The sequence below is a fragment of the Mesoplodon bidens genome (assembly GCF_964165515.1).
Source record: "Mesoplodon bidens genome assembly, chromosome: 1".
NCBI lineage: Eukaryota > Metazoa > Chordata > Mammalia > Artiodactyla > Ziphiidae > Mesoplodon > Mesoplodon bidens.
The window spans coordinates 172,013,440-172,034,345 of NC_138176.1; the positions used below are offsets into that span (position 1 = coordinate 172,013,440).

At 53.7% G+C, this 20,906-nt stretch overlaps 1 protein-coding gene across 1 annotated transcript in view; it reads right to left on the minus strand.

Moving 5' to 3' along the window:
- Nucleotides 1-448: 448 nt before the first annotated feature.
- Nucleotides 449-20,906, minus strand: part of FAM241B (family with sequence similarity 241 member B) — a 161,370-nt gene continuing 140,912 nt past the window's right edge. The window contains exon 5 of the transcript XR_014016739.1: nt 449-515. The gene's annotated coding sequence lies outside the window, so the exon portion shown is untranslated. The remainder of the gene's footprint in view (nt 516-20,906) is intronic.

Here is a 20,906-nt window from a genome sequence, read left to right on the forward strand (position 1 = left end):
CAGTGAACACACAGGCCCCTAAGCCACCTAGCTGGGGCAGGCAAGGTTTTGCAATTACAGGGTAATTCATTCATTTGGGTAACAAGCGCTTCTGAACCCACTAGGTGCCAGGAGCAAGAGGCACAGTGGGGGGCCTCTCTTCTCTTCAACTCCACGAAACACCTCACAAGTTGCCACACCCATTATCTTGCCTGATTTCACAGCCTGGTGTGCACAGTACCTGGCCCATAGAAGAGGTGATGAATAAATGAAAGCTTGAATAAGCAAATGAATGATGGATGGGGGATGGGGCCCATCAACTGGTACATGGAGGGTGAACATCAACGACACCGTCATTTCCATCTTCCAAATGAAAAGTGACGCTCTGAACAGGGTGTGGCACGGCCACCGAGAGGGCCTCTGGTGTGTGTCCCCGTCCTTGTCACCCCTTCGCAGGGTTCCTTACCTGGCGGGCAGTGACACCCTGGAGACGTCTTCGGGGTCTCCCGGCGCCTCCGTGAGTGGAGCTTCCATTTCTGCACAAGGAGACAGAGAAGAACAGTCACTGGGAGTTGTAAGCGCCAAGTTCTGGAAAGCGGCTGGGGGCTGGGGGGTGGGAGGGAGAGGGGGCGGGGGAGAGGGGCCGCCTGGGGGCTGGCAGGGGGACTGGTCCTGGATCAAAGACTGGCCACCAGGCATCTGGATAATAAGAAGCAGATGGAGAGGTCCCATCTTGGTAACCTCGGGGTCTGATGTCTTCGGAGAGCTCTGAAGGAAATTAACTCAAGCACGGGACCCTATAAAGCAGTGTGGCCTTCCTGCAGCTCACAGGCACAGCGACCTGCTCTTCTTGGCTCTCTGCTAATTGTTTCCTGTCTAGCTCTGGGCGCCTATGGATTCCGGGGGCAGGGACAGTGACCTCTTTTCTTCCGGTGTTGCTCACAGAGCCAGGTACAGGCAGGCCCTCTGTCCCTCCATCAGAACCCTTTCTCACCAGCTTGCCTATCCTTGGGCCAATCTGGAAGGCCCCAAAGATGCGGCAACAAGAAGACTGAGACGCCTGCCCTCAAGGAGCTGCCACTTCCGTGGAGATGAACCGATGACAGGTACACACCTGCCAGCCCTGACACCTGGAAAGGGCAGGGCGCTGGGCGCTGAGCGCCTCGGTCCTCACCACCACCGAGGGAGGGGATTGCGGGGGGTGGGGGGGAAGACAGAGGTTAACAGGTGTGCCTCTGGGGTCAGACCGCCTGGGATCCTAGCAGTTCTTGGCCCCTGAGCCGATAACAGTCCTGACCTTACTGGTTACTGAGAGGATCAAAGAAGTTGGTGCATAGAAAGAAAGGTGCCCAGGAGGCATCAATAAATGTTAGCTATTATTACACTCATTTTATAGGTCAGGGACCTGGGCACAGAGAAGAGACTAACCTGGCCGAGGTCACAGGGGAGGAAGGCTGAGATTTGGACCCCCTCTCTCTGAAGCTAGTGCTGCAGTTAGAAGCTGGTAGTCCCAGAGCCAAATTGGCCTTTAGATGTTTTTGGTTTTTTTTTTTTTTGGCGGTACGCGGGCCTCTCACTGTTGGGGCCTCTCCCGTTGCGGAGCACAGGCTCCGGATGCGCAGGCTCAGCGGCCATGGCTCACGGGCCCAGCCGCTCCGCGGCATGTGGGATCTTCCCGGACCGGGGCACGAACCCGTGTCCCCGGCATCGGCAGGCGGACTCTCAACCACCGCGCCACCAGGGAAACCCTAGACGTATTTTTATTTGGTTCCCCCAGTGATTTGTTTTTCATTGAATTTGTCCCCAGTGTTTTGAAGAGGCTGATTTCACATGAAAGTCTGTGTTTCTAACTTCTCTTGAAAAACTGGAAGATCTGGGCCCATGGGGCCTGTACGGTGTGGCTGGCTGTGACTGGCTGTCCTGTGCACTGTGGTCCCCACCCTGACCTGTGGACCGGTTAGAAGGCCGGCTGGCTCCCCGCAAGCATTTCCCCAGCACATGGCTTCCCACTACTGTGTAGTTCTGCCACTCAGGGTGAGAGGTAAAGGAAGTCACGTGGAAGGTGTCATAGGACTTGGTGTCACCTCTGGTTTGGCGGTGGAGAGGGAAGGTCAGGAAAGCTTCCTGAGGATTCACATCAAACTAATGTCTGCAGAGCGCCCACTGTGTACTGGCGCTAAGCTGGGTGCCTTTACAGGGAATCACATCTATTTTTCATAATCAAACTCTAAGGTAGGTTAAATAGTGACCTCATTTCTTGCTGAAGGAAAGTGAGGCTCAGAGAGGCTGAGTGACTTGCCCAAGGTCACACAATCAGTATGTGGTGGATGTGGGATGAGAACTCAGGTCTTTTGATATAAAGTCTACTCCATCCTGCTGGAGAAGGGTGTGTACAAACTCTCCTGGAAGAGGGAGCTCAGCCATTGTGTGTGTGTGCCTGTGTGTGCGTGTGTGCGTGTGTGTGCGTGTGTTGGGGGAGGGGCAGATCGACAGTGTTGAGGGGAGGGCAGAAGGGGGCTGGAGGTCAAAACACACAGGAGGAGGAGAAAGCGAGGAATGTCCCAAAGGGGAGACCCTCACTCAGAAAGGGAAGCTGGCACACAAATACTAGTTGGATGACTATTGAGGTGGGCACAGAGTGGCCACCGGGCAAACCAAGGACATCCCAGGACAAGGTCTGGTGGAAGGCCCTGTGATGCCCAGCCCTGAGCCTAGCTCACTAGTATCACTTTCCAAGGAAGGGACTGTACATACCTGCTTCCACATCCCTTCCCACCAACAACCTGTGGGCTCTTCAAGGGGCTTATTTGCCAGTGGAGGAGACAGACAATGAATAGAGAAACAAATGAATATATAACCCAGGCAGCAATAAGCACTATAGAGAAAAATAAAGCAGGGTAAGGGAATGGAGAGTGACGGAAGGTGGTATTTTAAACTCGGGGGTCAGGTAAGTTCTCTCTGTGCAGGGGACGTTTGAGCAGAGAGCTGGCAGAGGTAAGGAAATGAGTCGTAGAGAGATGTGAAGGAAGCGTGTTCCAGGCAGAAGGAACAGCAGAAGTGAAGGTTCAGTGATGGGACTGTGTGCCAAGTGTTTGAGGAGGAGGATAGGGGACAGTGTGGCAGGAGGGACTCGGGTGAGGAAGGAAGGATGGGAACGTGGTGGGAGGCCAGATCTTTTGGGCGCTGGCAGAGACTTTGAATTTAGCAGCACACAGACTCCTGACATGTCCATGGCTTATTGACAGCCATAAAAATCTAGAGCTAGTACGGATGCTGCGGTGAGCCATCCGGGTCTCCCAGTCAGGAGAGGGTCAGGACTCACCCTAAGCGCCAGGTTATGTTGGCTGCTGATGGCTGAGCTCCTCTCTAGGAACCACTCTCACCTTAAGCAGTTGCCTTGACCAGGGTCATGTCCACTCCCCCGACAACCGCATCCAATTACTCATAGATACCGTCTGGTCCCTAGGCCTCAATTCAGGATGAGCTGCAGAGCCCCACGGGACCAGCTGAGGCCTCTGTCGTGACCACATCACGGCTCAACCCTCTACCCACCCTGCCTCCCTCACTCTCTCCAATGTTGATCCGATAAGCCTCTTGCTCACAAACCTCCGCTTCAGGCAAACCTGGAGTGACTTTCACTTTCCCTGAGCCTTCACTTGACCCTCACCGTCACCCTGTGCAATAGGCAGGCCACAAATCAGCCCCAGTTTACAATAAAGGAAACTGAGACTCAGAGAGCGAAGGGGAATTGCCTTGAACAGGTAAGCCACAGAGAGCTTAAATTCCAGGTCTCCCACCTTCAAGTTCAGTATTTTTGTTCAATTCATCTCATATACATGGAGCTCCTACTAATTGAGAGACTGCAAAATGGAGAACAAGACACCATCCCCATCGGCAAAGGGGCTTGCGCCTCACGTGGGAGAAGCACATTGAGAAGTGTCCAGCTGACTGCAGACTTTGAATGCTGAGTGGGTGATGGGGGCCTATGTGCCCAGGTAAGGGTCCAGACCGAAGGGGCCAACCAAGGGTTTGAAGCAGAGGAGGCACGTGGTCAAATCGGGCTGGTATAAGGGCCCTCCAGCAGCATGCTGAGAATAGACGAGGACAGTGAGAAGGTTGGAGGCTGAGGCTCCTCTCTGAAGGCTGTCAGTCCCCCATCCAACCAAGAGATGCTGGTGGTCCAGGCTACGGCCTGGCAGCATGACGGAGAGCGGCGGGCGATGGGAAGGGGTATGCAGGAGGAAGAATGGACAGAGCATGGGGTGGACTTGGTGAGGGGGTAGGCTCCGGGCTCTGCCGTGGGTGGCCGAGATGCCCCCGTGGAGAAAGGACAGGGGCGAGGCCAGGCTTGTGGAAGGTGATGACTTTGGTTGAGGACAAGCTGAGTTAGTGCAAGGGTCCAGGTGGGAGGGACACATGTGGCTCCAGCACTCAGGAGAGAGGCCTGGGTGAGAAAGGCAGATCCGGGAATCAGGAGCACCCATCAGGAGGGGCAGGAGACAAAGCCACCAGGGACACAAAGGTGTGAAACTGGCTACGTTCAGGGTGTGGGTGTGTTCTCTTGGCCCGCCCAGTGGTTATCTTTGAAAAGCATTCAATCGGAACATCATCGCAGCCCTTTGAGAGTCTGGGCCTCAGCCCCATCCACTGACCCTCGTCTGCAGCTCATTCCTTCTAATACTCAACCCCAGGGATCCTTCCAGCCCCCGGTCCTTCAATCCATGGGTCCTTTCACCTTTCCACTGTTCCTCGCCTGCCATGCTTCACTTCCCTCCTTCTCAGCTCTAATTCCGTGGTCAGTGACTATAATCACTCCCCAGGCTCCACCCTTGGCTGCCTTGATGCCCTTCCCCTTCAGCACGTGCTCTCGGCCACGCCACAAACCTGGCAGATGCAATGTTTCCACCTACCCCACTCCAGCACCCAAGCAGCAGATGAAGCTGGGGAAAGCGCCCAGCCTTGCTGACCGGCCTCACTTCATTCATGATCATTATCTCAGAGGAAAGCCCAGCAAGCATACCTCAGTCCCCCCATCTCACTGTCCTAGTAGTTCTCACACCTTCTCTCTCCCCAACCCCAATGTCACTGTCACCTGATGACCTTGCGAAAACAGAAGCAACAGAAGAGCCCTTCCAGAGGCTCCCGCCCCGAGGCACACCCGCCCATCTGCATCTGTGCTCCCAGGTTAGGCCAACCCTCCACCAGCAGGCAGGCAAGTCCCCCCTCCAGCCCTTATCCTGGGTCACTTACACCAGGGGTCAGCAAAGGTTTTCTGTGAAGGGCCAGCTAGTAAATATTTTAGGCTGTGTGAGCCATATGATCTCTGTCACAACCATTCAGCTCTACTGTCGTAGGCGAAAAGCAGAATAAGCACGGCTGTGTTCCCATAAAGAAACGTACTTAGAAAAACAGCCTTCCAGTGGGATTTAGTGGTCGCTTGCCCACCCCTGATGCAACCTTTATGCAAACATGCTGCTCTTCCTCCCACCATAAAAAAATAAATGAAAAATCCTCATGGACCCTGTTTAGCTCTTTTCCTAGAAAAACTCCCTGAAGGAGGGTGTCTCGCCTGCTCTCCCCTGGGCCACTCCCACCAGGCCCTTACCCTCCCTCCACCTGGCTCGCTCTCCATGAGGCCCCCACCCCCACCCTGGTCCCCAGCGCCCTTCTGCGATATACTTGCTAGCCTTCCTCCTTGTTTTATTTTCTCCTTCAGATTCTGTTGTTGTTGTTGGCTTATTTATCTTGCTTATTGTCTCCATCCCTAGAAAGCAAGTTCCACAAGGACATGAATATTTTGATCTGTTTCATTCATTGCTATATCCTCAGCGCCTACAACATGGCCTGGCACATGGTAGGTGCACAATAAATATTTGTTGCTTAGGAGATGTCACGTAGGTCTAGATTTCTGATCTCTCTTGTAAATGGGAAGATCCGGCGACACTGGGCTGTGGTAACAATCGGGTGGTGCTGAGTGACGCCTGCCCCTTTTAGGTGGGCATGTGCTGTCCAGCTACCCAGAGTACCACCCCACCCCCGGCCAGTCTCACCGACTTAGGTCACCAGCCTGGCCCCCTTAGGCATCAGAGTTTGAGACCCTTGGTTTGAAATCCCCAGGCTGAGGCTCAGGGCCAGGTGTAAAACTTTCTGGGGCCCTGGGGTGGACCTTCAGCGGCCCTGGACAGAAAAGCCTTCCTGCTTCACCCCTGCTGCAAGCCAGGGCCTCCTGGAATGCCCCACACGGCCAGAGCTGAAATACCACCAGCCTGATCATTGCAGCTATTAAAATGCCTGTATCAGTATCAAAGGGAAAATGCCAAGTGGCCACTTACTCTCCCCAGAGAATGCAGCTCCAGCCTGGCCTGGGGTTGAGGGCCCACTCCCTCCCCACACTCAGCCACAGGCCTCTTAAAGGGCTCAGGCTCAACCTGGGCCCCTGTAGTATGTGGGTGGGTCCAAGTTGTGGTGTGAGGAGGGAGCCCATAGCAGAGGCCAGGTGAGCTCCTCACTCCACAGCCATGACCTTGAGCCTGGCACCTGCCCTCTCGGAGAATCTGCAAAATGGGGATATTACCCACCTGCCAACCTCTTAAGTGTTGCCGTGGAAAATGCCTTGGAAACCATGAAGCACTTACCAGGTGGAATTATTAGATAGGAGTTAATATTAAAAATAATATTCAGTAGCTACACATATAGAGCAGTATATACCAGGCACGGGTCTAAGTGCTTTAGCATTTAATAGTTAATTTTTGATATTAGTGTATGACTCCTATTAGAACCCACCTGCCCTTGGAGGCTGTGGTGGGACTCTCTTTTGGATTAGCACAGCTGGCCCCCAAATCCCGATGAAGCATCACTCCATGGGGAGCTCGGCAGTATGGATATGCGCTTGAGCTATCTTTGGGAGTGCCAGGACCTTGGGGTCTAGTCTCAGCATTCCCACTAACTGTGTATTAAGAGAGAGATGTAACCACTCTGGGCCTTGGTTTCCTCATCCACAAAATAGGAATACTATTAGTTATCCACTGGACCATACTGGACAGCTGGAGGGATAAAATGAGATGAGATCAGAAAACAAAAAGAGGGGTCCAGATGTGAAGAAGGGTGAGCACCTGCTGTGCCAGCCTGTTTTTCTGAGCAGCCAGATGAAGGCCACTTCTCTTTTGAGCTGGTGCCAGGCCTGCCTCCTTCCACCTGCCACAGTGAGGCTGGCCTGGCCTCATGCACTGCTGCTGACATGTGGTCACGCCCCTCCCCCTCCTGGGAAACTCAGACCCCCTCTTCCCACAAAGGAGAGGGTGATGGAGGGTCCTGTCTGCAGCCCTGCCTTTTGACCACAAGAACTAGAAGTTGAAGGAAGGAGTTGCCCATTGAAACGACCACGCTGGGCAAAGCTCTGGCCCCTGTGCCAGCATCTGATCACAATGCTGGCACAGAGTGGGTGCTCCATCCCAGATGCTGGAGCTTTCTCATTACCCTGTGCCATAGCTGCTATTGGGCTGGTGCCCCATTGGAGACTGAGCTGGCCCTTTGAGGGCAGGGCCTGGTCTGGTGTCTCTGAGCCACACTTGAACCAAATTACTTACTTTTAGGCCTGTCCCCCGCTAGGATCAATCCCTGTGGGCCCAGGTGGGCTTTGGCCTGGGCTTGGGAAGAATTCAGATCGATGGAGATGAGGGTGGGGGAGGGCAATCCAGGGAGAAAAGCAAAGGCACGGAGGCAGGGCCAGGGCTGCACAGTGCTGGCTCTGTGGGCCAAATCCCAGGGACTGCAGGAGAGGGACAGATGGGTTTTGTTAAGGGGACAGGCCTGCGTGTGGCTGCATGCCCTGGAGTGCAGGCAGCCGAGTGAAATCGAAGCGGAGGAAATGGAGACACTCAACCCACCCCCACCAAAACTGGACTTGCCCCGTCTGCTCTGGGAGCCTGTGTGCTGGGGGCCGGACGGGGTGCCATGGGGGGCCTGAGGAACTATCTTCTCCCTCCCTCCCCCGTTCTCTTTGTGCAACGGACTTGGCATCTGATCATAGGCTCCCAGCGCCATGAAGCAGGGGCTGGAGGATCCTCCAGATGCCACGAGCTGCCTCTGCCACCCTGCTTCACCAGAACCACGGACAGATATTGCTCCAGGCTCTACAGATCAGAAAATCGGGGAAGGAGGCGCCTGTCCCTGTGTGAATTTTCCAGCCTTCATATGAGAAAGTTCTTCCAGCTAAACTAAGTCTCTGCTGCTGCCAGGGAGAAAGGAGCTGGGCCCTGGACTGTGCAGATGTGGGTGGGAGCCGGGTTAGCATGGGGCCTAGGACCTCCGGTTTCAGGGCCTTGGAGGTCATCCATGGACCCAGGGCAGGGTGAAGCAGGGTCCCCCCGAGTGGAGTGGGGAGGGGCTGGGGGCAAGATTGCTCAGACGGAAGTCAGAGACTCTCCCCCACTTCCTTCCCTTCCACAAATGGGTATCAAGCATCTATGTCAGCAGAGCCACCCAAAGTGCCGGGGACCCACATGTGAGCGGAGCAGACGTGGAGGCTGTCCTCATGGAGCTTACTCTCTAGGAAGGGTCACATAAGAGTCTCCAAACCACACACATCCATGTGAAGCAGCCACTGTCATCAGAGCTCTGGCCAGCGAGGGCCAGGTGCTGAGAGCCAGTCCTGGGGTACCGACTAGGTTGGTTCTTCGTGGGGAAGTGACAACTGATCTGACATCTGAGGCTGAGCAGCAACTGACCAGGGGAGGGGCCCAGGTACAGGGGAAACAGGCTGAGACCTGATGTAATACCGTGCTTCTTGTGAACCAGGCAGGAGTCTTGCACATATTTACTCACTCAGCACTCACAGCAGCCCATTCATGAACGTGGAAACGGAGACAGAGACAGGTGAATTAACTTGCACACAGCCAAGAAGGGCAGAGGCAGGATTTGAGCCTGGCTCTGAGCCCATGACCTTCTCTGTATGCCTGTGCCTGTGCGAGTGGGGGTGAGGGGAGACGGGCTCTTTTCGGGAGATTGCAACATCTATTACTGGAGAGACGGGCACTGCTCAAAGCACGTGTTTTAACTTTTTTTAATCCTAAAAACAACACTCATAAGATGGAGATACTCTTACCATCATCACCCCATTTGACAGAGATACAGCCCAAAGCAAAAGGGGTTAAACAACTTGCCCAGTGTCACACAGCCAGTAATTAGCGGAGCTGGACTTGAACCCGGAAATCTGGCTCCGCAGTCTGTGCTCTGAGCCATGACCGTGTACAGTCATTTGGCTAGACTTCAAAAGTGAGCAGAGGACAACATCTTTACTCATTAGAGAAAAGCAAATCAAAACTACAATGAGGTATCATCTCACACCGGTCAGAATGGTCATCATCAAAAAATCTAGAAACAATAAATGCTGGAGAAGGTGTGGAGAAAAGGGAACCCTCTTGCACTGTTGGTGGGAATGTGAATTGGTACAGCCACTATGGAGAACAGTATGGAGGGTCCTTAAAAAACTAAAAATAGAACTACCATACGACCCAGCAATCCCACTACTGAGCATATACCCTGAGAAAACCATAATTCAAAAAGAGTCATGTACCACAATGTTCACTGCAGCTCTATTTACAATAGCCAGGACATGGAAGCAACCTAAGTGTCCATCGACAGATGAATGGATAAAGAAGATGTGGCACATATATACAATGGAATGTTAATCAGCCATAAAAAGGAATGAAATTGAGTTATTTGGAATGAGGTGGATGGATCTAGAGTCTGTCATACAGAGTGAAGTAAGTCAGAAAGAGAAAGACAAATACCGTATGTGAACACATATATATGGAATTTAAGAAAAAAAATGTCATGAAGAACCTAGGGGTAAGACAGGAATAAAGACACAGACCTACTAGAGAATGGACTTGAGGATATGGGGAGGGGGAAGGGTAAGCTGTGACAAAGCGAGAGAGAGGCATGGACATATATACAGTACCAAACGTAAAATAAATAGCTAGTGGGAAGCAGCCACATAGCACAGGGAGATCAGCTCGGTGCTTTGTGACCACCTAGAGGGGTGGGATAGGGAGGATGGGAGGGAGGGAGGGAGACGCAAGAGGGGAGAGATATGGGAACATATGTATATGTATAACTGATTCACTTTGTTATAAAGCAGAAACTAACACACCATTGTAAAGCAATTATACTCCAATAAAGATGTTAAAAAAAAAAAAAAAGTGAGCAGAGGAGAGCCATGAGGCTAGAGAGGGTGGCAAGGGCCCCGTCCTGCAGGCCTCATGGACCATATTAAGAAGCAATAGGAAGTCTCTGTAATCAGGGAAATGTGGTGATCGTGTTTAGAGTTTTTGAAAGATTACCCTGGCTGCCATGTGGATGATGAAGAGGGCAGGGCAGGGTGAATGGGGGCAAATGAGTTAGGAGGATCCTGCCGTGGCCTGGGGGAGCCAAGGGTAGCTCAGGTAGGGAGGCGCAGGCAGTGAGACAAAGAAGAAGACAGGTTTGCGGGAGGCCGAGAAGGTGCAGTCGGTAGGGCACGGAATCGGTGCAGTTGGACGCCAGCGCTGGGCATGCAGAGGTTCTGGGGAGGGCCGGACTTCCTACTCAGCTTAGAGACACTGAACATGAGGTGCTGCCGAGACATGCTGGAGGAGCGGGATGACAGGTGTAGAATGGGTCTGGAGCTCTGACGAGATGAAGACCACACACAACATTGCAGCCAGAGCTGTCTAATCACGGAACAGCCATGATCTCCCCGTCACTGAGGGAGTGTAAGCCTGAGAATCAGGGGTGTGGTCGGGGATTCCTTTGAGCACGTAACTCCTTTCTTTCTAACATTCTGAGTTCGTGGAGTGGGGAGACGCTAGAGGAGGCAGGACCACCCTCCCCTCCCATGTCACCGAGTCTCCCCCACCCCTGGGAAACCTCAGTGCCAGCTCACAGGGGAGTCACTAAGGCTGTTCCTGGAAAAGCCCCAGCTCATGCCCCGTTCTGCATCCCTGTCCCCAGAGGTCACCCTTCCTGTCCTGCCTTACAGGCCACCTTGTCAGAGCATGACCTGATGTAGAAAACCTCCAAGTGATGGCTTAAGAGGCACCTTCACAGGGCATCTGCAGCATAAGAGGTGACTGCAGGTGTAAAGTCCCTTGGATGGCAGAATCCCAGGCCCTGTGACAGCCTTTGGGGGAAGATGTGTCCTCTGGGGGCAGCAGGCCCTCCCCTGCTGAACTTAAAGAACAGGTAGGGGACTCCTCTGGCGGCCCAGTGGTTAAGACTCTGTGCTCCCCTTGCAAGGGGCACGGGTTCCACCCCTGGTTGGGGAACTGGGATCCTGCATGCCACGTGAAAAGAACAGGTAGGAATGAGCCTCCTGACGGGGGGCGGGCGTGGGGGCAGGTAGACCGGGAGAGCTGCCCACAGCAGGAAATGCCCGAGCCAAGGAAAGACGGAGACTTTGCTTTGGACTGCAGGCATGGAGGAGGCCTGGGAGGCTGGGGACGGGTGAGAGGAGAGGAAAGGGGGCTGAGGAGGCCCAGCCCGTGTGGACTCCAGCCATATGGGATTTCGGGAAAACCCACAATAGCCTCCAGGAGGGGAGACAGGGGCCCAGTGTCCCCTGGAAAGGCTGTGCCCGGCCTCTCAGGCAGGCAGTTCCGCCTCTTTGTGTTCGGCTTGCCCTCACTCTTTGAAGGCTCAGAGGAGTCCCCACTGCCAGCAGACCCATTCCCGCCCTTTGGGCCACAGAGAGTTTTCTGCAGGGAGGCCCACACCCAGGGCAGGAGGCTGCAGAGGAGCGGGGAGTGTCCGCGTGCCTCTGCTGCTGGGGCCTGCCCGCCACGCAGCTGGGACCCCAGCCTGCCCCAGCCCTCCCAGCCCCTCCCACACCCGGGCCTCAGTTTCCCCTGGAGGAAACTGCTGACTTCCTTTCCTTACGGAGGACTCAACAAGACTGCTTCTGAATATAAATGTTTCAGACATTACATGAAATTCCTAAAAATCTTATATGTTCTGGTATAATGTTATAAGTCATAATTCTAGTTATTATTTTAAAATGTATATCTCAGAAATAACTAAATTTCCTTGTCAAATGCATTATTATGAACTTTCATCAAATCTTTAACCGTGGTCTTTTTTTTTTTTTTTTTTTTTTTGCGGTACGTGGGCCTCTCACTGTTGTGGCCTCTCCCGTTGCGGAGCACAGGCTCCGGATGCGCAGGCTCAGCGGCCACGGCTCACGGGCCCAGCTGCTCCGCGGCATGTGGGATCCTCCCGGACCAGGGCACGAACCCATGTCCCCTGCATCGGCAGGCGGACTCTCAACCACTGCGCCACCAGGGAAGCCCCCGTGGTCATTTTTAAGTCTTTTGTCTTTTACAGGCAGTTCTGGGTGTACTCTGATGCTTTTGCAAAAATATTTCTATAAAAGGGTTTCATCTTCAAGGAATTCATGGAAAAGACTCTGACAAGTACAGGTTTCTGGTAACTGACTATACTGCTGAACTGAATGAATAAGCATTTTCAGAACTCTAATGGAAAACTGACGAGTTCATAAAAGTGCTAACAAAAGATCAAGATGAAAAAAAATTTAATTACATGGGACTGAGTGAACTGATGAGGATGATTATAATTTTTGTGACTTCCTGTTTGAATAAAAAAAAAAAAAAGACTGGTCTGGGAGGGACAGAATCCAACCAAAAGAGGTGGGAGAAGGATTCCTAAGGCTTCTGCTGAAACCTCCTTTCTTCTGGAGGGCAAAGTTGATTTTATTTTTTGAAAAACCAAGACCAAAACCCAAACCCAACAACCCCGCTCCAAAAAAATAAATCCCACTGCTTCCGCTTCTTTAACCTTCCCATACTTTCAAACTGTGCAGTGTACGGTAGGATTTTTATTGACATCTCATCATGACCCTCATTACTGCCACCATCCGCCCCTGAAGCACTGCTCAGGACTCAGGCAAGGGGCCTGGGGCAAATTGCACAGGATGCTCCTGGCTCAGGGGAACAGATAGACTCTCTGTCTCAAGTACTGTCAGCTGTGGAGTTTGTTGAACAGCCTACTGCCAGACCCTACCCACGGGGATTCACATCAGGGTTTGGGGAAGGAGGTCAGCTTTGGTGTGTTACAAATTTCCGCCGGTGCCACTATGTAGCCTGACCATCACCAGTCCAGGGACAGGCCTTTGAGGGTGTGCAGACATGAGAGAAGGAGGGGAGAGTCACTTAAAAAAGTTTAGTTACCATAGAACTTTTATCCCTATTTTGCTCCAAAAGGGGACACTCAGGAGGCTACAGAGGCAGACAGATAGACACACATTATATAGCAAAGCAGCAGGACAGAAGAGGGAGAAAGAAAAGAAAGGGCAGGGTGATAAAACAGACCTGAAGCTGGAGCTTATGCAAAACCTTCTGCCCAGACGACTCTGCTCTGCCGAGGGGTGAATGCCAGATTTGGGGCTAAGCTTCCTAGAGGACAGTTCAATGTCCAAGAGACAAGACCTAACTCACCCCTCCTGGAAGCCCAAACGTTCTGGAAGCCAAGGCTGGACAGAGGCTTTCTAAGGGTCCTCATCACCAAGGCCTGCTGTATCAAGAGGCATTCTCAGCTCCATTCTTTTTTTTTTTTTTCGGTACGCGGGCCTCTCACTGTTGTGGCCTCTCCTGTTGTGGAGCACAGGCTCCGGACGCGCAGGCGCAGCGGCCATGGCTCATGGGGCCAGCCGCTCCACGGCATGTGGGATCTTCCCAGACCGGGGCACGAACCCGTGTCCCCTGCATCGGCAGGCGGACTCTCAACCACTGCGCCACCAGGGAAGCCCCCTGGGAAGCCCCCTCTCAGCTCCATTCTTGCAACAAAGATGGTAATGTGAGCTGATGCCAAGTCAGTTCGGTAAATGCCACCTCTGTGGGAGCTGAATCAGACTGAACTGAACAGGTCCCTAGCCCTGGCCTATGTAACCTACCTCAGCTGACAGTGAAATATGGTACTTTATACAGATCATATACACATGTGGTTCTGAATGCCAGCTCTGGGGCCAGACTGCCTGGGTTCAAGACCTGGCTCTGCTACTTACTAGCTGTGTGACCTTGGGAAAGTTATGCAACTTCTCTGGGCCTCTGCGTTCTCTTCTGTAAGAAGGGAAGAGTAAAAATATAACCACTTCATAGGATTATTGTGAGAATTAACTGAACTAACAGATGTAAAGCTCTTTGGATAGCGCTTAATAAATATTAGCTATTAATAAAAGTTGTAGACACGATACAGCCTCATTTTATCTCCACCAATGATGAGGGACGTGGCAATGGTTACAGTTGCTATTAACTGAATCTTGCACCTACTCTGTGAGGAGGATGTTATCCCCATTTTTCAGATCAGGACACCGAGACTCAGGTCACACAACTATTTAGCAGCAGAGGTGCTGTGGGCTTGCCCACTGTACTGTTTTACCCCAACCAAAAACATGCCAGGCAGCCTGGGCAGGTGAAGACAAAGCTCCTGACCCTTGGGAGTAGGGGATGGGAGGGGATGGATGCTTCTAGCTGCTCTGTACAGGTGGGGACACATCACACTCAGCTATCCCCACTCTCAGCCAGGACCAGGGGTTGCAGCTCTGACTGAAAAGGAGTTAATCATTTCATCCTCTACTGATTGCTGCGAAACACCCAGCTCCAGGGCACACCCCCTGAGCAAATGCTGAGCAGACAGCTGGGTCTGGGTTGTGGGCAGTGGGCGGAGGACAGCTGACTGAGACGGCTTCACTGGCCTCCAGCAGTAGGACCTTAAATCAGCAACTAATTGCTGAGGGCTGCCTACTTTGTGCAAAGCCCCAGGCAAGACTCAGTCAAGGACTCAGAGACCAGTGACCTCCTATCCCTGCCTCTGGGTTGTATGGGGTCAAATGGAGAGACAAGACGTTTAAAGGCAATGGAGAGGAGGGCACACTGCACAATGTGTTTGAAACTGAGCCATGGCTGGCAGATAGATTTTATCTCATGCATTGACTCTAATAGACTGGGAGTGGCAGCCTGGAGAGCTGTGTGGAGAAAGACTCTGAGGCCTAGGTAGACCCACGGGGCATGTGTTGAGTGATTAGTAATGCCTGCCGTGGTTCTCGGGTAAGAAAAGTCAGCACATGCCCTGTCTATTTTCCTTCTCTGAGCTAGATGCTTGGCATGGCCAGGCAGTTCTGCAGGAAGTCGGAGCAGGGAGAGGGCCCATTTTGGGTCGGGGTGGTTTAGGAAGACTTTCCAGAGGGCACTGGGGCAAGTCTGGAATGATTAGGAATAAGGGGAAAAGGCATCTTTCTGAGGGTGTCAAATTGTGAAACTGTGCATAAGGCAGATGGCATACTGTTTCAGATGCTTTGACTTTTTCCCACCATCTTCTTACGCGGGCTGGCTACTTAATGAGGTCCTCAGTCTGGTTTGGAGCTACTTGCTAGTTTTAAGGCCTTTGGAGAAGCAATAAAACTTTAACAGCTCTCCCTAGTTTTATCTATAGTAAATATTGCTCAGTATTTTAAAAAATTAATTAGAGTCAGGAAATAGCTCTTTATCTTGAACCTCAACTCTTGCTAGTTGGGTAGCAGTTTCCTGGAACAGTGTTGAAAAGGATTCCAAAGCTGTATGTAAACTCAATGTGAAAGGGTGCGGCAATCGATTAATAATGTCTGCTGAGGGCCAAGAAATGGAGAGTGGAGTGTACACTTGCCTTGTCTTGGCCACCACTTGTCCAGACAATTACTACTGTCCCGAAAGGAGAAGGTGTGGTGTGGAGGAGAGGTGACTGATGGAGACAGGGGTCCTACCTCCAGCTCCTCTGATACCTGGTGGGCAGCTTTGGACCTGTTTTCTCATCAGTAGAGTGAGGGGACTGGACTCAAGGGTCTCTGAGGATCTTCCCTCTATTAATTCCCCATAAGACTAGTCATTTACTCACAGCGTGGAAAGAGGAGTAGTATTAGGACTGACTCAGTGGAGTGCTGGCTGCAACTGAGGGCACCTGGAACTAAGGTCTGTCCATTAACTGAGGTCCAAGCAGCTGTGATGTACACAGGACACTCTACACAGGCCCACACCCCACCATTCACACACTCTCCCTTTAAGAGCCTGCTCCTGTCCTCAATCCTAGAGGACCCCATCCAGAGCCCCAATCTCTCAGCCACTGCTCTGATCTCTCCTCCAAATGCTCCTGGAAAGAGCACAACAAGGGGCTCCTGTACACACTCTATAAATGTAAAACATTCCCGTTACAATGGTTGCTATTATTATTTTTAGGGATGAGGGCATCTGCCTGGGGTTCCCTCAACATTTTAGCTTGGAAGTTTCCACCACTTCCTCGCCCAGGGGTTTCTTGGGGTGGAAAATGCCCTCAACACCCAAAGGACTGGATCACAGATAGTGAGATGGAGGTACAGTGACATCAGTTTTCTCAGCTATAAAATGGGGCAATGAGAGTATCAATCCTTAGGGAAGTCATGAGGAGTGAAAGAGATAATACACATGGCAATGGGCCATTGTACATACCCTATAAATGCGGGACACTCCTATTAGAGCTGCTGTTACTCTTGCTGTTGGGGATGGGGAGTCTGCCTGGCATCCCTCAACGTTCACCCTGAAGGAGGCTGCTGACACCCCTTGCTCCCCCTTGGCCTGCAAAATGGATTTGGCAAGTTTAAATTCCACCCTCTTCTCTATCACCGCACACCGTCTGCCCAGCCCTAGGTGACATCTGATTTCCTCCATTTGGGCCATTCCAGTTTCTTTTTTTACAGCAAGCAAATCACGTAACAGGCAGCTGGAGCACTCATTAAGGGTCCCAGACCAGGAGAGAGGCGCTGATGGGGGAAGAACTGGAGCTGAGGCCTGGAAGCCACACTCCCAGCTCCCCTGAGCTGGCTTCCTGCCCCCATGCTCCTCTCCTGGCCCTGACCCACCCCTCCCAGTGGCTCAGCCACTCAGATCTGGGCCTCTGTTCACATCAGCCCCAGCTCACCTCATTCCAGCCTCTTCTCCCCACTGGGTACCCTCAGCCTGGCCTGCCAGCTCCCTCTTCCTCCTGTCTCACAGTCACAGCCTCTGCCCCCAGCATGCTGCTTTCCCCACTGGGATGAGTGGTGTGCATGTGCCCCTGGATTCCTGCCTCCAGGCCGTTGCCCAGGCTGTGTGCCTCCCCAGGATCGCTCTGCCCGATGCCCTGCCTCCATCCTTCAGGGAGTGGCCCCGGGCTCACCTGCTCCAGGATGCACTGCCTGCCCCGGGTCCCCGGGAGCTCTCCAGACCTTTACAGAGAAGGAATCTGAGGTACAGGTGCAGGGCATAGAGTACCTAAGGCCACAAGGCTGGCAAAGCCCAGCTGGAATCCTGGCACATGGGGTGACTTTGTGCCCCTCGCAGGCACGAACCCTCTGCATGTCCATTTCACAGAATCATTCTGCAACAAAACCATTTGCCCTCTCTCCTCTGCCAGGTCTTCCCACCCGGGGGTTTCCACTGGTCCCAGTTCTCACTTCTCTCCTCACCCTTCCTCACCTTTGCCCTTTGCTCTGACCTGGGAGAACAGACCTAGGAAAGCAAAGGGTGGAGGAAGGGCCTCCACTTGCTCCTGAACACCTGCGATGGCCCAGAAGCTGCCCGCTCCTGGCACGGCGTCATCCCGTGGACCTTTCTGCGGTGACATGCATGTTCCATGGCTGCGCTGTCTATCTGGTGGCCACTAGCTACAGGTACCTATTGAGCACTTCTCTGAAAGATGGCTAATGTGACCAAGGAACTACATTTTAGATTTTATTTAATTTAAATATAATGAGTGACATGTGACTAATGGTTACCGTATTGGACAGGGCAGACCTTAGAGTGTCTCTCTGGAGCCACTGGACTGCAGGCCCCGTCCAGGGGAGGCCTCCTGGGGTTATCGCCATACAGACTAGACCACCTGCCCCCTCTACCCACAGGACCGCTCCCTCCCTCTGGTCCCAACGCCCTCTGCTACTGATCTCAGGTCCCATCACTGCGCCTGCCATTTCCATTCATTCCCCTGTCTCCACTAGTGCCCCTGCCCAGGTCACAGTCCCCTCTGGCTGCACTAGCCTCTTGTTTGGCCTCCCTGCTCTGCCCTGCTCTTCCACTCATTCTACGCACATCGCTGCCTTCTTCAAGACCCTTCCACGGCTCTCCGGTGCTCTTACAAAGAATGAACTGTCTCTAAGGCCCCTCTTGACCTAGGCTGCCTGTCTCCCCCAAGGCAAACCCCTCCCTCTGGCTTTCGGCTTCCAGAAGTTGTTCCCTTTGCCCCGTACTCATCCCCATTTGCCTGGAAAACTCCTATTCACCCTTTAAGTCTTCACTTGAAAATCACTTTCCCAGGAAGCCCCTGCCATCGGGTAGCTGCATGGTAATCCATTCCCCAGATCTCCTCTGCTTCCATTATCGTAGCTTTTTTCACACGACATGGTCACTGCCCATTCTCTTCTCTGTGTCCTATTTGCCTGTAAGTTCCAAAGGGCAGAAGTGTGCCCCCACAATGCCTGACCCACAGCTGGCTCTCAGGTTCAACTGCCGAATGAGTGGATGAGGAGGAACAAAGGAAGGTGGCAGGCAGAGTGGGGAGGGCACTGGAGGCGGGGTCACTGGAAGCTTAGGTTCCAGTCCTGGATCTTGCCATATGACTCTGGGTAACCTACTGCCCCTCTCTGGGCCTTAGTTTCCCCATCTGTAAAACGGGGGTCTAGAAGTCAGTAGGAATTTGGAGGGGAGGACTCAGCCTGGCAGATAATAACACTGTCAGCCCCAAGGCCCTGAGAGTATGATGCTTGGCCTGGCTAAGTCTTAAGCAGAGGAAGCCAAGATCTGGGAAAAGGCTGGGGCATGCCCTGGCCAGCAGGAGGGGCCAGGAAGGGGAGAGGATGCAGAGAGGAACTGAGCAGAACATCCAGGGTCAGATGTTTGTCCCTCAGCAGCCAGGGCCCCAGGGATCCCTGGGGCAGCCCTCACCGTCCTGACACCCTCCCCACCACCCAGCAGTCCCACGTGCACTGTCAGCCAGCCGGCAAAGGCCGCCTGCCGGCACTGCTGAGTCCAGAGGCTTCCCTCGGAGTCCCAGGGGACCTTGGGTGGCCTGACAGAGCCCTCCAGCTTCCCTGAGGCCCAGTGGGGCACGGGAATGAGCTGAAGGTAGCGGTCATGGGTGCACCTCTGGCATCAGTAAACTTGTCCTGTGACCACCCTGTCTGCTCTGGCCCTCTGACCTCACTCTCCGTGATCACCCTGGAGAGCTATTTTGGCAAGGAGCAGGCTTTGCCTGGTAGAGGCACCCAAGAAGAGCCTGGCTGTGGGGAACTGGTGCACCATCGGCACTCACTGCACCCACTGCTGGGCTCTGACACTTGCTGTCATCACCACCGTTTTGATGGTAGAGTGGAACTCAGAGGGGTTAGGGTATTTACCCCAAGTTGCACAGCTTAAGTAGCAGAGTGGGGATAAAAACCAGGCCTGCTGGGCTCCACCTCCTGCTCTTCACTGTTCCATACCACCTCCTACTAAGTAAGAGTTCACAGCTCTTCCCCTGGGAAACCTTCCACGGCCAGCCTGTTCCAAGAGTTCTTCCCAGACTGCTGTGGCCTTTACCTGTGGGTCCTCCCCTTCATCCGGGCCCTGGATCCCTGTGCTGTCCAGATTCTCAGAAGTCACCAGGCCTCACGGTCTCCTGGCCCAGCCTTTACTCTGGTGGCACTAATGAGACTGTATGTCCCTACTTCCTGTGGTCTTTTCATGAAGTCCCGAGATTGCCCTGCCTAAGAGACACTAGTGGCTTCTAATACACTTGGATTCAAGGACATTTTGGAAATGGGAGAAAGCTCAGCATCCTTTTCCCAGAAAGATACACAGACACAAAATGTTGGGTACCATTCCAGGGAACCAGGGACAAGAAACCCAGCTTCAGAACCAAAGGGTAAGGGCTTATTCATGCCCAAGGACAGCAGAACCAGAACGACCAACACCTGGGCCCTAGCGTTCTGGGCAGGGACCAGGACACCACCCCTTGCAAGGACTGCCCCCCTGTCCCCCTCAGCCGCTTGGATAACTCACTCCCTCTCTCTTCCCAAAGGAGCATGGCAATAAAAGGCAGCAGTGATCGTCGAGGGATAGATGGGGAGGGCCGCGGGGGCCCAGCAAGCCTCGGCCCCGGCCATTGGGCTCAAGTCCCACCGCGTGGGCGCTGGGCGGCTCTCACAACACCCTGGCGGGGTGCCGGGAGGGAGAAGTGGCGCCTGGCCGCCTTTGCGCGCCTCCGCGCCTTGCCTTCCTCCACCTGCCCCGCGCGCTCAGGGCGATTCCGGCGCGGAACGCGGGAGACGCCTGCCAGAGGCTGGAGCTGAGGGGTCCCGCGCTAGCCGCCCGGGTCTTCCTGGCACCCTGCAGGACGGCGTCTGTCCCTGCCCCCACCCCTCCCGCAGACAACTGGTGCGAGGCCGGGGCGCACGGCGCGGCGGAAAGAGCAAGAGCCCACGGGCACTGGCTGGTTCAGAGTTTGGAGGCTGAGCGAGGGGGCGCCGCGGGGAGGGATAAAAGGCAGCAACAAAGAGCACAGACCTCATCCAGCAGTTGGTTGACTCGTCCCAAAATAGCCGGCTCCATTTGCTGCTCCCCACGGTCTGCTTCCAGGCGCTGCACCCGGGCCTGCAGCTCGGCTGTCCGAAAGTGGGCGAGCAGGCTGAGCGCCAGCGAGCAGAGGGCCAGCGCCAGTAGCCCGCACGACCCCGGGCTCGGCAGCCGCGCGCAGCGCTCCGCCGGCGCCACCGCCAGCGCCACCGTCCCGGGCGCGTCCAGCTCCCCAGGGCCGCGGGCACCGGCGGCTGTCGCTTTGCGGGAGCGCTCTGCTACCATCCCCTCGCGTATTGAGAACCAATAAATAAATAAATAGAATAAATAAAGGCGAGAGCCGCT